The sequence below is a fragment of the Somniosus microcephalus genome, chromosome 34, assembly GCF_052327205.1.
Source record: "Somniosus microcephalus isolate GS21.2 chromosome 34, FLI_Smic_1.0, whole genome shotgun sequence".
NCBI lineage: Eukaryota > Metazoa > Chordata > Chondrichthyes > Squaliformes > Somniosidae > Somniosus > Somniosus microcephalus.
This window is the reverse complement of record NC_141020.1, coordinates 15466328-15477989: the sequence shown is the minus strand read 5'-3', so window position 1 is coordinate 15477989 and position 11662 is coordinate 15466328. Positions and strand designations below refer to the sequence as shown.

Sequence of the window (11662 nt, the reverse complement as noted above, 5' to 3'; positions counted from 1 at the left end):
CCCAGGTTACTGTTTACACAGATGCCTCGATAGTTGTTTGGGTCGATTTTGTCCCCACTTTTGTATATGGGCGTTATGAGTCCTTTGTTCCAGATATCAGGGAAATAACCGACACTCAGAACCAAGTTGAAGAGTTTTAGGATAGCCAGTTTCATTTTGTTGTCTGTGTGTTTAATCATCTCGTTTAGTATGCCGTCTGTCCCGCAGGCTTTTCCTGGTCGCAGGTCCTTGAGTTTTTCAAGAAGTTCTTTTTCTGTTATTATGGCGTCCAGCGGGTTTTGGTTATCTTTTATGGCCATTTCTAGCTTTTCCAGTTTTTTGCATATTTGGTGTTGCTCTGGTCTTAGTGTGTTTTTCTGGTATAATTTTTCAAAGTGGTTTACCCATGTGTCCCCGTTTTGAATGTCCTGCGCAAGCTGGGCCCGTGCCCGAGTATTTATACTCTCCCTGGACAGCGCCACTCGCAGGCCGCTCAGTATTATTTCATAATAAGTCTTTCTTTCATGAATGACTGATTCATGTCAGCCACCAATGGTGGAGCGATTAAAATCAGAGATGCTCAAGAGGCCAGAATTGGAGAAGAGCAAGAGATCTCGGAGTGTTGTGGGGCTGGAGGAGGTTACAGAGAGAGGGAGGGGCGAGGCCCTGGAGGGATTTCAACACAAGGATGAGAATTTTACAATCGAGGCGATCAAAATCTGTTTTGTCTGGTGTGTTACTTACCGCACTTGGGCACCTCATTGTTGCATGAAACACTATACCACGTCAACCAAAGATTGCAGCCCATATTTTCGGCTTCACCATAACAATCATCATGCACTTGGCAGCACCTAGGAGGGGAGACAAATAGGAAATATTATTTCACAGAAGTAAGTCTTTCTGAAGAGACTGAAACTCTGTCAGCGTCTAAATCATTCCAGCTGGGCTTCAGACCGGGTCACCAACTCTCCAGGATTGCCCTGGAGTCTCCAGGAATTAAAGATTAATCTCCTGGGCACACACTACGAGCAAATCCCAGGCGAAAAATCATAGGGGCGTTGAAAAAAAGTGTTTCCCCATTTTCTTTGAAAACTTTTGTTTATTAGTGATCGAAATATTGGACATGGGCGGAGGGGGGGCGGGCAGAAGGCTATTTGACTGACACTCAAGAATCATCCAATCAGATGACAAAGGGTCCATTCACTTTCCGATTAGCATGGGAGGGCGGGGCACCCCGAGGATGGACGTGTCAGCCGACCAATGGTGGGAGTGCGGGGGCAGGCATTTGGAGGCAGGAGGTCTTGTGATGAAAACGTCCAGCAATAGGTCCAACCAGAATTGGCATCCCTATCCTCAGACCAAATGTTTTCTGAAGCAGACATGGTACCCTGCCCACAACAAACATGGCGTACTGCCCACAACAAACATGGAGCACTGCCCAAAACAAATATGGAGCCCTGCCCAAAACAAATATGGAGCACTGCCCACAGCAAACATGGAGCCCTGCCCACAACAAACATGGAGCCCTGCCCACAGCAAACATGGAGCCCTGCCCACAGCAAACATGGAGCCCTGCCCACAGCAAACATGGAGCCCTGCCCACAGCAAACATGGAGCACTGCCCACAACAAACATGGAGCCCTGCCCACAGCAAACATGGAGCCCTGCCCACAGCAAACATGGAGCACTGCCCACAACAAACATGGAGCCCTGCCCACAGCAAACATGGAGCCCTGCCCACAGCGAACATAGGGGGAAAAATTCAGTTGCTAGCGCCACCCGTTAGCACCTTAAGAGGGCGCTAAGTGGGGCACAAACCAACTTGCGCCCGGGCGCGACGATATCTGCGTCTCTCGCGAAATTGACCGGATATTTTGCGGCGGCGCTAAACACTACCGCCACGATCTCCTGCGCCCGTAGATCGTGACGTCAGTCGAGTGTGTAGCGCCCCGGACTGGAAATTGAGTGGCGCCCCCTGCCTTATCGCCTGCCGCTAGCAACGACAGGTTGAGGGGAGCGTTTTGCAGTCAGGAAGATACTGGGGGAGCGCTAGTTAAAGGCGACCGCTTCCTGCCTTTTTCTGTCTGCGAAATCTTTGCACCACGCGTTCTGAGTGAGAGAGAGCGACTGCAGGAGATATTTAAAGCTGTGTTGAGGAGTTTTGGGTACTGAGCAGCACTTTGCAGGTTCTTTCTGATTTGATCTTCCTTGCATCGATTTAGAAGAGACTATGGGGGCTGCACTCTGAGCTCTTTCCCTGGGTCTCTCCATTGTTCTTTCCAGCAGATTTGATGTACAGGTCTCTCCAGGCCGAGATTCAAGGCTGCAATGAGCAGGGTGTGGATGGAGAGCAAGATCGACCCTCCCCTTTAAGAACTGGCCGGCGCCAGTGTGTCTGTGTTCCATTGCTGACTGACATCACATGAGCTTCGCCAGCGCTCTGAGGTAGCGCCTCGCTCCTCGGCCTTTGCGCCTTAAGACAGGTGTGTAGCGCCTGATTTAGCGCTCCAATCACCTCCAGGGCCGATAAAAGCCAAGTTTGCAGTCGGAGGCAATAATTAGCGCCAGGCACTAAAATTTGCGCCCGGCCAATAATTGCGCCGCAAATGGGGCGATACTGAATTTCTCCCCCATAGAGTCATAATGGCACAGGAGGAGGCCATTCGGCCCATCGAGTCCGTGCCGGCTCTCTGTGCAGCAATCCAGTCAGCCCCATTCCCCCGCTCTATCCCCGTAGCCCTGCAAGTTTATTTCCCTCAAGTGCCTATCCAGTCTCCCCTTGAAAACATTGAGTGTCTCCGCTTCCACCACTTCCGTCGGCAGTGAGTTCGACGTCCTCACCACTCACTGAGTAAAAAAGTTTTTCCTCACGTTCCCCCCGTATCTCTTGCCCAAAACCTTAGATCTGTGTCCCCTAGTTCTTGTACCATCAACTAGTGGGAACAGCCTTTCCCCGTCTAGCCTATCCAAACCCGTCATAATCTTGTACACCGCTATCAAATCACCCCTCAACCTCCTTTGCGCTAATGACAACAAATCCAACTTCTCCAACCTGTCCTTGTAGCTAAGATCCCCCATCCCCGGAACCATTCTGGTAAATCTCTGCACCCTCCCAAGGACCTTCACATCCTTCCTAAAGTGTGGTGACCAGAACTGGATGCAATACTCCAGTTGTGGCCTAACCAGTGCTTTATAAAGGTTCAGCATAACTTCTCTACTTGTGTACTCAATACCTCTATTTATAAAGCCCAAGATCCTATATGCTTTGCTAACCACTCTCTCAATATGTCCTTCAGTGACCTATGCATATTAACTCCCAGGTCCCTCTGTCCCTGCACACTCTAAAATTGTGCCATTAAGTGTACCCTTAAATGCATCACCTCACACTTCTCTATTAAATTCCATCTGCCACCTGTCTGCCCATTCTGCTAGCCTTTCTATGTCCTGTTGCAGTCGATTGATATCATCCTCACTGCTTGCCACCCCCCCAAGTTTGGTGTCATTGGCAAATTTAGAAATTCGACTCTGTATTCCAATATCCAGGTCATTTATAGATATCAAAAAAAGCAGTGGCCCCAGCACTGACCCTTGGGGAACACCACTGTCTACCATCCTCCAGTTTGAAAAACAGCCATTTACCACAACTTGCTGTCCTTAAGCCAATTCCTTATCCAAGCTGCCACTGACCCACCTATCCCATGAGCCTCGATTTTGTTATTCTCTATGGTACATTGTCAAACACCTTCCTAAAATCCACGTAGACAACATCCATTGCATTCCCTTCATCAATCTTCCCTGTTACTGCATCAAAAAATTTAATTAGATTAGTCAAACACGATCTGCCTTTTACAAATCCGTGTTGGCTCTCCTTAATTAGCTGAAACCTCTCCAAGTGCCCATTACCTTTTTCCTTGATTATTGTTTCTAAAACTTGACCCACCACTGATGTTAAACTGACCGGCCTGTAGTTACAAGGATTGTCCTTACAACCTTTCTTGAACAATGGTGTCACATTTGGCACTTTCCAATCCTCAGGCACCTCCCCCGCATCTAGGGAAGATTGAAAAATGATGGCAATTATGGCAAGCCCTGCATGGTGCCCTGCCCACAACAAACATGATACCTTGCCCACAACAAACATGGCAGCTTGCCCACAACAAACATGGAGCTCTGCCCACAGCAAACATGGCGGCCGGCCCAAAACAAACATGGCAATCTAGCCACAACAACCACACCGCCCTGCCCACAGCAAACATAGAGCCCTGCCCACAGCTAACATGGCACATTGCCCACAACAAACATGGTAGCCTGCCCTCAACAAACATGGGACCCCACCCACTGCAAATATGGAGCCCTGGCCACAGCAAACATGAAGCCCTGCCCACAGCAAACATGGTAGCCTGCCCTCAACAAACGTGGCGGCTGGCCCACAACAAACATGGCAACCCGCCTGACGTAAGAAAATTACGAGACACTTGGTCTAAGCGTTAAACAAAGTTTTAATCAACTGTTTTTCAACATGGAGATGTAGTTGTGTCCTTCACTAGTTCCTGTTAAAGAAAGTCCTGAGCAAGCTGGGCCCATGCCCGAGTATTTATACTCTCCCTGGACAGCGCCACCAGCAGGCCGCCCAGTATTATTTCATAAGTCATTTCCACATGAATTACAAGATTCATATCACCGCCCACAACAACCATGGTGCCGTGCCCACAGCAAACATGGAGCCCTGCCCAGAACAAACATAGTGGCCTGCCCACAACAAACATGGCAATCCACCCATAACAATCATGGTGCCCTGCCCACAGCAAACATGGTAGACTGTCCTCAACAAATAAGGCAGCTTGCCCACAACAAACATGGCACCCTGCCCACAGCAAACATGGCCATCTGAAGTTTTTGGTGTATTACACTAACAATGCAATATTGCATGCCTATTTTAGCTCATTCCTATTACATTTCTTCAGTGGAAGATCGACAGAACTTCCAAGAAAACAGCGGACACCCAGTTGCATTGGGTCATTCATGGTATCAGGCCAGGCCAGGAGCAAGGATCCTTGAGATAGGAAATTCTGCTCCTGGCTCTGGATTGGAACCCGGGGTAACAGTGACAACCAGCACATTGAGTGAGATGAGGCGTACCTACCTCGCCAAGAGCACAATTGTGCCCACTGCGGGGTGGGGTTCAGTCCAGGCCACATAAATGACCCGGACCCCCAAAGAGGTATTGAAAAAAATTACTTCCTAAATTGTCCCTCTTGCTTAGGGGATCGATTGGGGTGATGGCGGGGTTGTGCAGTTGAGCCAGGTCCAACCCCTCGTGGATGGGCAGCCACTCCAGATTCCTTGTGCATGGGGCAGAAGCAGGTGCCAAAGACGTGCCCTGCCTGCCAAACCCCTGCACACTCTAGTCTGGAGTTTAATATTCTGGATATAGGTCCAATAAAGCTGCTTTGTTTCAAACACAAATGAAAAACAGATTTGTTTATCGATCTATGTCTCAGCCGTGACTCTGGGTAGCACCCTCACCTCTGAGTCAGAAAGTCATGGCTTCAAGTTTCACTCCAGACACTTGAGCATACAATCTAGGCTGACACCCCAGTGCGGTACTGAGGGAAGCTGCACTGTCGGAGGTGCCGTCTTTCGGACAAAATGTTAAACTGAGGCCCCGTCTGCTCTCTCGGGTGGACGTAAAAGATCCCAAGGCACTATTTCGAAGAAGAGCAGTGGGAGTTCTCCCCGGTGTCCTGGACAATATTTATCCCTCAACCAACATAATAAAAACTGATGATCTGGTCATTATCACACTGCTGTTTGTGGGAGCTTGCTGTGCGCAAATTGGCTGCCGCATTTCTGACATTACAACAGTGGCTCCGCTTCAAAAGTACTTCATTGGCTGTAAAGTGCTTTGGGACGCCTTTGAGGTTGTGAAAGGCGCCACAGAAACGCAAGTTCTTTCTTCCTTTTTATTGACTGACATGTTTTCTCCATACTTTGCTGGAACCACAGCCCACCCTCGCAGATGGACCACAGTGATTTCACCTGATGTCATTAAAGCAGGCCGTTGCTGCTCCTGGCCCAGGGCACCCGTCCCAGCCCCCACTTCATGTTGATGGAAAGACTTGCATTTCTATAGCGCCTTTCACAACCACTGGATGTCCCAAAGCGCTTTATAGCCAATGAGGTACTTTTTGAAGTGTAGTCACTGTTGTAATGTAGGAAATGCGGCAGAATATTTGCGCACAGCAAGCTCCCACAACAGCAATGTGATAATGACCAGGTAATCTGTTTTAGTGATGTTGACTGAGAGATAAATATTGAGCAGGATCCCGGGGAGAACTCCCCTGCTCTTCTTCGAATAGTGCCATGGGATCTTTTACATCCACCCGAGAGAGGCGACGGGGCCTTGGTTTAACGTCTCACCCGAAAGACGGCACCTCCAGCAGTGCAGCACTCCCTCAGTACTGCTCTGGGAGCACCAGCCTAGATATTTTGTGCTCAAGTCTCTGGAGTGGGACTTGAACCCACGACCTTCTGACTCCGAGACGAGGGCGCCACCAACTGGACATTTTTATTTTGACGCACGACTTCGCTTTACTTTACCTGTCAATTTCATCGACTGGATTGTTGCCGTTTCCGCCGATCCCGCAGAAGCAGCCATAGCTGGTGTAGTGTAAGTTATAGACTTACGGGTTGGCACACGAAACAGCGCTTGCAAAGTTGATCATGCTTCTCTCCTGGAGCGCAACGCCCTCAGTAGGAATCAACACTGCTGCAAAAAGACATTGAAAAAAAATCAGTGTCCCCCCGTGAAACCCCTCAATCAGAGTGAGCAGGCCGACAATCCATGGGCGGATTCCTTTTTTTAAAAAAGCAACCTCGAAAAGAGCATAGAGTCATAGAAATTTACGGCACAGAAGGAGGCCATTCGGCCCATCGTGTCTGTGCCGGCCGAGAAAGAGTTATCCAGCCTAATCCCACTTTCCAGCTCTTGGTCCGTAGCCCTGTAGGTTACGGCACTTCAAGTGCATATCCAAGTACTTTTGAAATGCAATGAGGGTTTCTGCCTCTACCACCCTTTCAGGCAGTGAGTTCCAGACCCCCACCACCCTCTGGGTGAGAAGTGTTCTCCTCAACTCCCCTCTAATCCTGCTACCAATTACTTAAAATCTATGCCCCCTGGTTATTGACCTCTCTGTTAAGCAAAATAGGTCTCTCCTATCCACTCTAGGTCCCTCATAATTCGATACACCTCAGCCTCCTCTGCTCCAAAGAAAACAACCCCAGCCTATCCAATCTTTCCTCATAGCTAAAATTCCCCAGTCCTGGCAACATCCTCGTAAATCTCCTCTGTACGCTCTCTAGTGCAATCACATCCGTGAATTCAGTGGGAATTACGTACAATTTACAGCACAGAAACAGGCCGTTCGACCCATGCTGGTGTTCATGCTCCACACGAGCCTCCTCCCACCCCTCTCCATCTCACCCTATCAGCATATTCTTTGATTCCTTTCAACTCATGTGTTTATCTAGCTTCCCCTTAAATGCATCTATGCTAATCACCTCAACTGCTCTCTCTGGTAGCGAGTTCCACATGCTGACCACTCGCTGGGTAAAGAAGTTTCTCCTGAATTCCCAATTGGATTTATTAGTGACCGTTTCACAATCAAGCACACCGCCTCATCCTCCGACATTAACAGCCTCCACTGCATGGGCCTGAGGTGGCAATGGCCCTGACTGCACAGTCTCCTTTGCAGCTGAGTGAAGGCTGGGCACAGGTAGACGCTTTGGGGCGATTGTCCTTCATTGACTGTGGCGCCTTTCCTGAAGCTTAGCCACAATTATTTCCACTCCCATCAAACGACCCTGCCCCAGCATCACCCCTTAGGCAGAATGGATTGAAGGATCCGTGGAGTTATTGGGTATATTCACTGCCTTGTCTATTACTGGGTCTCAGAGTGATATTCCCACTAACCCGTCCCATTAAACACTCCCAGGGCAGGTTCAGCAAGGTTAGATACAGAGTCTACACTGTCCCATTAAACAGTGGAGATTCCGTGCTTGCTGACCTACATTGCCTCCTGGTCCGGCAAGGCCTCAGTTTTAAAGTTCTCATTCTTGTTTTCAAACCGCTCCATGGCCTCGCCCCTCCCTATCTCATTAACTCCTCCAGCCCCACAACCCTCCGAGATCTCTGCACTCCTCCACTTCTGGCTGCTTGCGCATCCCCGATTTTCGTCGCTCCTCCATTGTCGGCCGTGCCTTCAGCTGCCTCGGCCCTAAGCTCTGGAATTCCCTCCCTAAACCTCCCCGCCTCTCTCTCCTCCTTTAAAATGCTCCTTAAAACCTCCCTCTTTGACCGAGCAGGTCATCTGTCCTGATATCTCTTTCTGTGGCTCGGCGTCAAATTTTATTTTATACGTTCCTGTGAAGGGCCTTGGGACGTTTTGCTATATTAAAGGCACTATATAAATGCAAGTTATTATTGATGTTGTTGTTTCATTGATAGGTCTCTGGGGCAAACTGTGCCTGGGCTCCCCTGTCAATCCGGAGAGGGACACATGCTGATTCACCGTGCAAGTGGGACTCAGATTCCAGTCTGCACACACGCACTTTGCATCGTGAGTGGTTATAGAGGGATCGAGAGCAGAAACTCAGCGCTTCACATCAGCTCATTGAGGACAGCTCAGAGATGGGACTTGGGACCCTCCTGCTCTGTAAGGCTCAGAGACACGGGGTTACTCTCATCGTCATCAAACACTCCCAGGGCAGGTACCGCACGGGTTAGATACAGAGTAAAGCTCCCTCTACACTGTCCCATCAAACACTCCCAGGGCAGGTACCGCACGGGTTAGATACAGAGTGAAGCTCCCTCTACACTGCCCGATCAAACACTCCCAGGGCAGGTGCAGCACGGGTTAGATACAGAGTAAAGCTCCCTCTACACTGTCCCATCAAACACTCCCAGGGCAGGTACAGCACGGGTTAGATACAGAGTAAAGCTCCCTCTACACTGTCCCCATCAAACACTCCCAGGGCAGGTACAGCACGGGTTAGATACAGAGTAAAGCTCCCTCTACACTGTCCCATCAAACACTCCCAGGGCAGGTACAGCACGGGTTAGATACAGAGTAAAGCTCCCTCAACACTGTCCCATCAAACACTCCCAGGGCAGGTACAGTACGGGTTAGATACAGAGTAAAGCTCCCTCTACACTGGCCCATCAAATATTCCCAGGGCAGGTATAGTACGGGTTAGATACAGAGTAAAGTTCCCCCTACACTGTCCCATCAAACACTCCCAGGGCAGGTACAGCACGGGTTAGATACAGAGTAAAGCTCCCTCTACACTGTCCCATCAAACATTCCCAGGGCAGATACTCCCATCTCCCATTCCCTTTACCTTCTTTGTGATTGGAAATTTACCAGCTGAAGGTCAGTTTTGGGTGTTGACTCACTCGCTGTTACCCGCTCTCCCCCACCACCTCCCCGAGATCTCCTGCTGCTTGCTCATCACTTACCTCCAAAGAGAATGAGGACACCAATGAAGTTCGGGGTCTCCATGGCTTCTCGTTCCTTTGAGAAATCGGTGTTTGACTCATCCGTGATTCGGCCTCTTTTATAATGCACTTAGATGGGTTCCACCCCATAATAGTTCAGTCAATGCAAATAGAGCGAAGATCACCTTGGGGCGCACAACGTACGGTCTTGCCGTTCTCCAAAGTGTGAATGTTGGCAAAGACTGATATTATGGGTTGGGACAGATGGGCTCGGCTTGTTTTACCTAACTAATTTCAGGTGAGCTCATCTGTTAAGAACACGTGAAGAATGCACAGGACTCAGAGGCACTCAATTGTCCGTCCTGCATAATCCCCAGCCCCCAATTATTTGAAAGCCAAATTAAAGAGTTCCCCTCCTGTCTCAGTGTGTGTGTCAGCCGTGGCTCAGTGGGTAGCACTCTTGCTTCTGAGTCAGATGGTTGTGGGTTCAAGTCCCACTCCAGGGACTTGCGCAGAAAAATCAAGGCTGACACTCCAGTGCCAGTACCGAGGGAGTGCTGCACTGTCCGAGGTGCCGTCTTTCTGATGAGACGTTAAACCGAGGCCCCGTCTGCTCTCTCAGGTGGACGTAAAAGATTCCACGGCACTATTTCGAAGAAGAGCAGGGGAGTTATCCCTGGTGTCCTGGCCAATATGTATCCCTCAATCAATATCACTAAAACGGACTATCTGGTCATTATCACACTGCTGTTTGTGGGAGCTTGCTGTGCACAAATTGGCTGCTGTGTTTCCTACATTACAAGAATAACTACACTTGAAAAGGTAACACATTGGCTGGTGTTATGTTCATTAATAACTAGACATTCTTATTATGAACACAGCTAGCTTTTGCTAGTTACTTTTATTGAGCAGATGTGGACTTGTACAGCATCTTGTAGAGGCTTCCATCTTGACTGTTGCCTTGTGGGTAGCCTAGTGCCTCATGGGTAATGTAGTCTTAATATCATACAGCTGGGTAGTGTAGCCTTATGCATACAGCTATATACAGCTCTACGGCTCCACCTAGTGTCCACTATAGAATGACATGTTATTGATCGTTACATCCCCCTTTCTTTGAGGTTTAACAAAATCAATATCAATCAACTTTCAAGAAAACAATTAAGATAATATCAGTAACACTTTTGTTAGTGCTCTATAAACATAAACATTTTCAAAACAGTCAACACATTTTCAAAGCTTTACATTGTACTCAAAGATTAAGTCTATCAGGCTCTTTTACTTCACGTGTGGATCTTCTCAACATGGGTAAGTCTGATGTGTCTTCATGAGATTGTTCTGGCGGTGAATGACAAGATGCAGTTGCGGCATTGTCATCAATCTGCTCTTGTATAGATCGAGGTCTCCTTGCGATCTTTGCTTGGAGAGGGTTTCAGTGTTTCCTTCACTCTTCATGCCATAACTCTCAATGTAGTCAATGCACTCTCGAAAAACTGCTGGCAGCTGGATCCCATCATACAGCATAGTCCTCTCAGCAGCCTCGGCTAATGGAACACCAAAGATTGGCCTGAGGGAAGGAGGAGTATCCACCGGAACTGCTTCCTGCTCTGATGCAGGCTTCTTCTTTTTCTTTTTCTCTTTCCACTGCTTAACAACATCTGCTGCGGTTATACCTTTGGACTTTTTCTCCTTGTGTTTTTCCTCTTTGTGCTTTTCTTCCTTTGGCTTCTCTTTGACCTTGAAGTCTTTTTCTTTCTTCTTGGAGAAACTAGGCTTTTTGAAGACATGGATACCCTTTGGCCTTTTCATCCTTGATGGGCTCTCTGCTTCATCACCTGAGTCATCTGGTCTGCTTATGGCACAGTTTATACGGTAGACTCTCTTGACCAGTTCTAAGTCTTCACAAGCTTTGTCACCTAGTATCGAATCAAGTCTTTCAGCCACAACAGAAAACATGAGATGATGCACTTTGTCTTTGACTGTCACTTTAAGTCTGCATACACCTAAGCTATCTATTTTCTGTCCATTATAGTCCTTCAGTAGTACTGACTTTTTCTGTATTTTGGGCTTTTCTTTCATATTGTTAATGTCACTCATACTGATTAAGTTTGCTTTTGCCCCAGTGTCCAGTTTCAATGTAACTAATGCTCCATTTATCTGCAGTGGGATCATCCATTTGTCCTCTTTTAC

The 11662-nt window shown here is 48.4% G+C and overlaps 1 pseudogene; it reads right to left on the bottom strand.

Annotated features, from left to right (window-relative positions):
- Window positions 1-715: 715 nt before the first annotated feature.
- Window positions 716-9539, bottom strand: LOC147096802 (basic phospholipase A2 cL038-like; annotated as a pseudogene).
- Between the last annotated feature and the right edge of the window lie 2123 nt (window positions 9540-11662).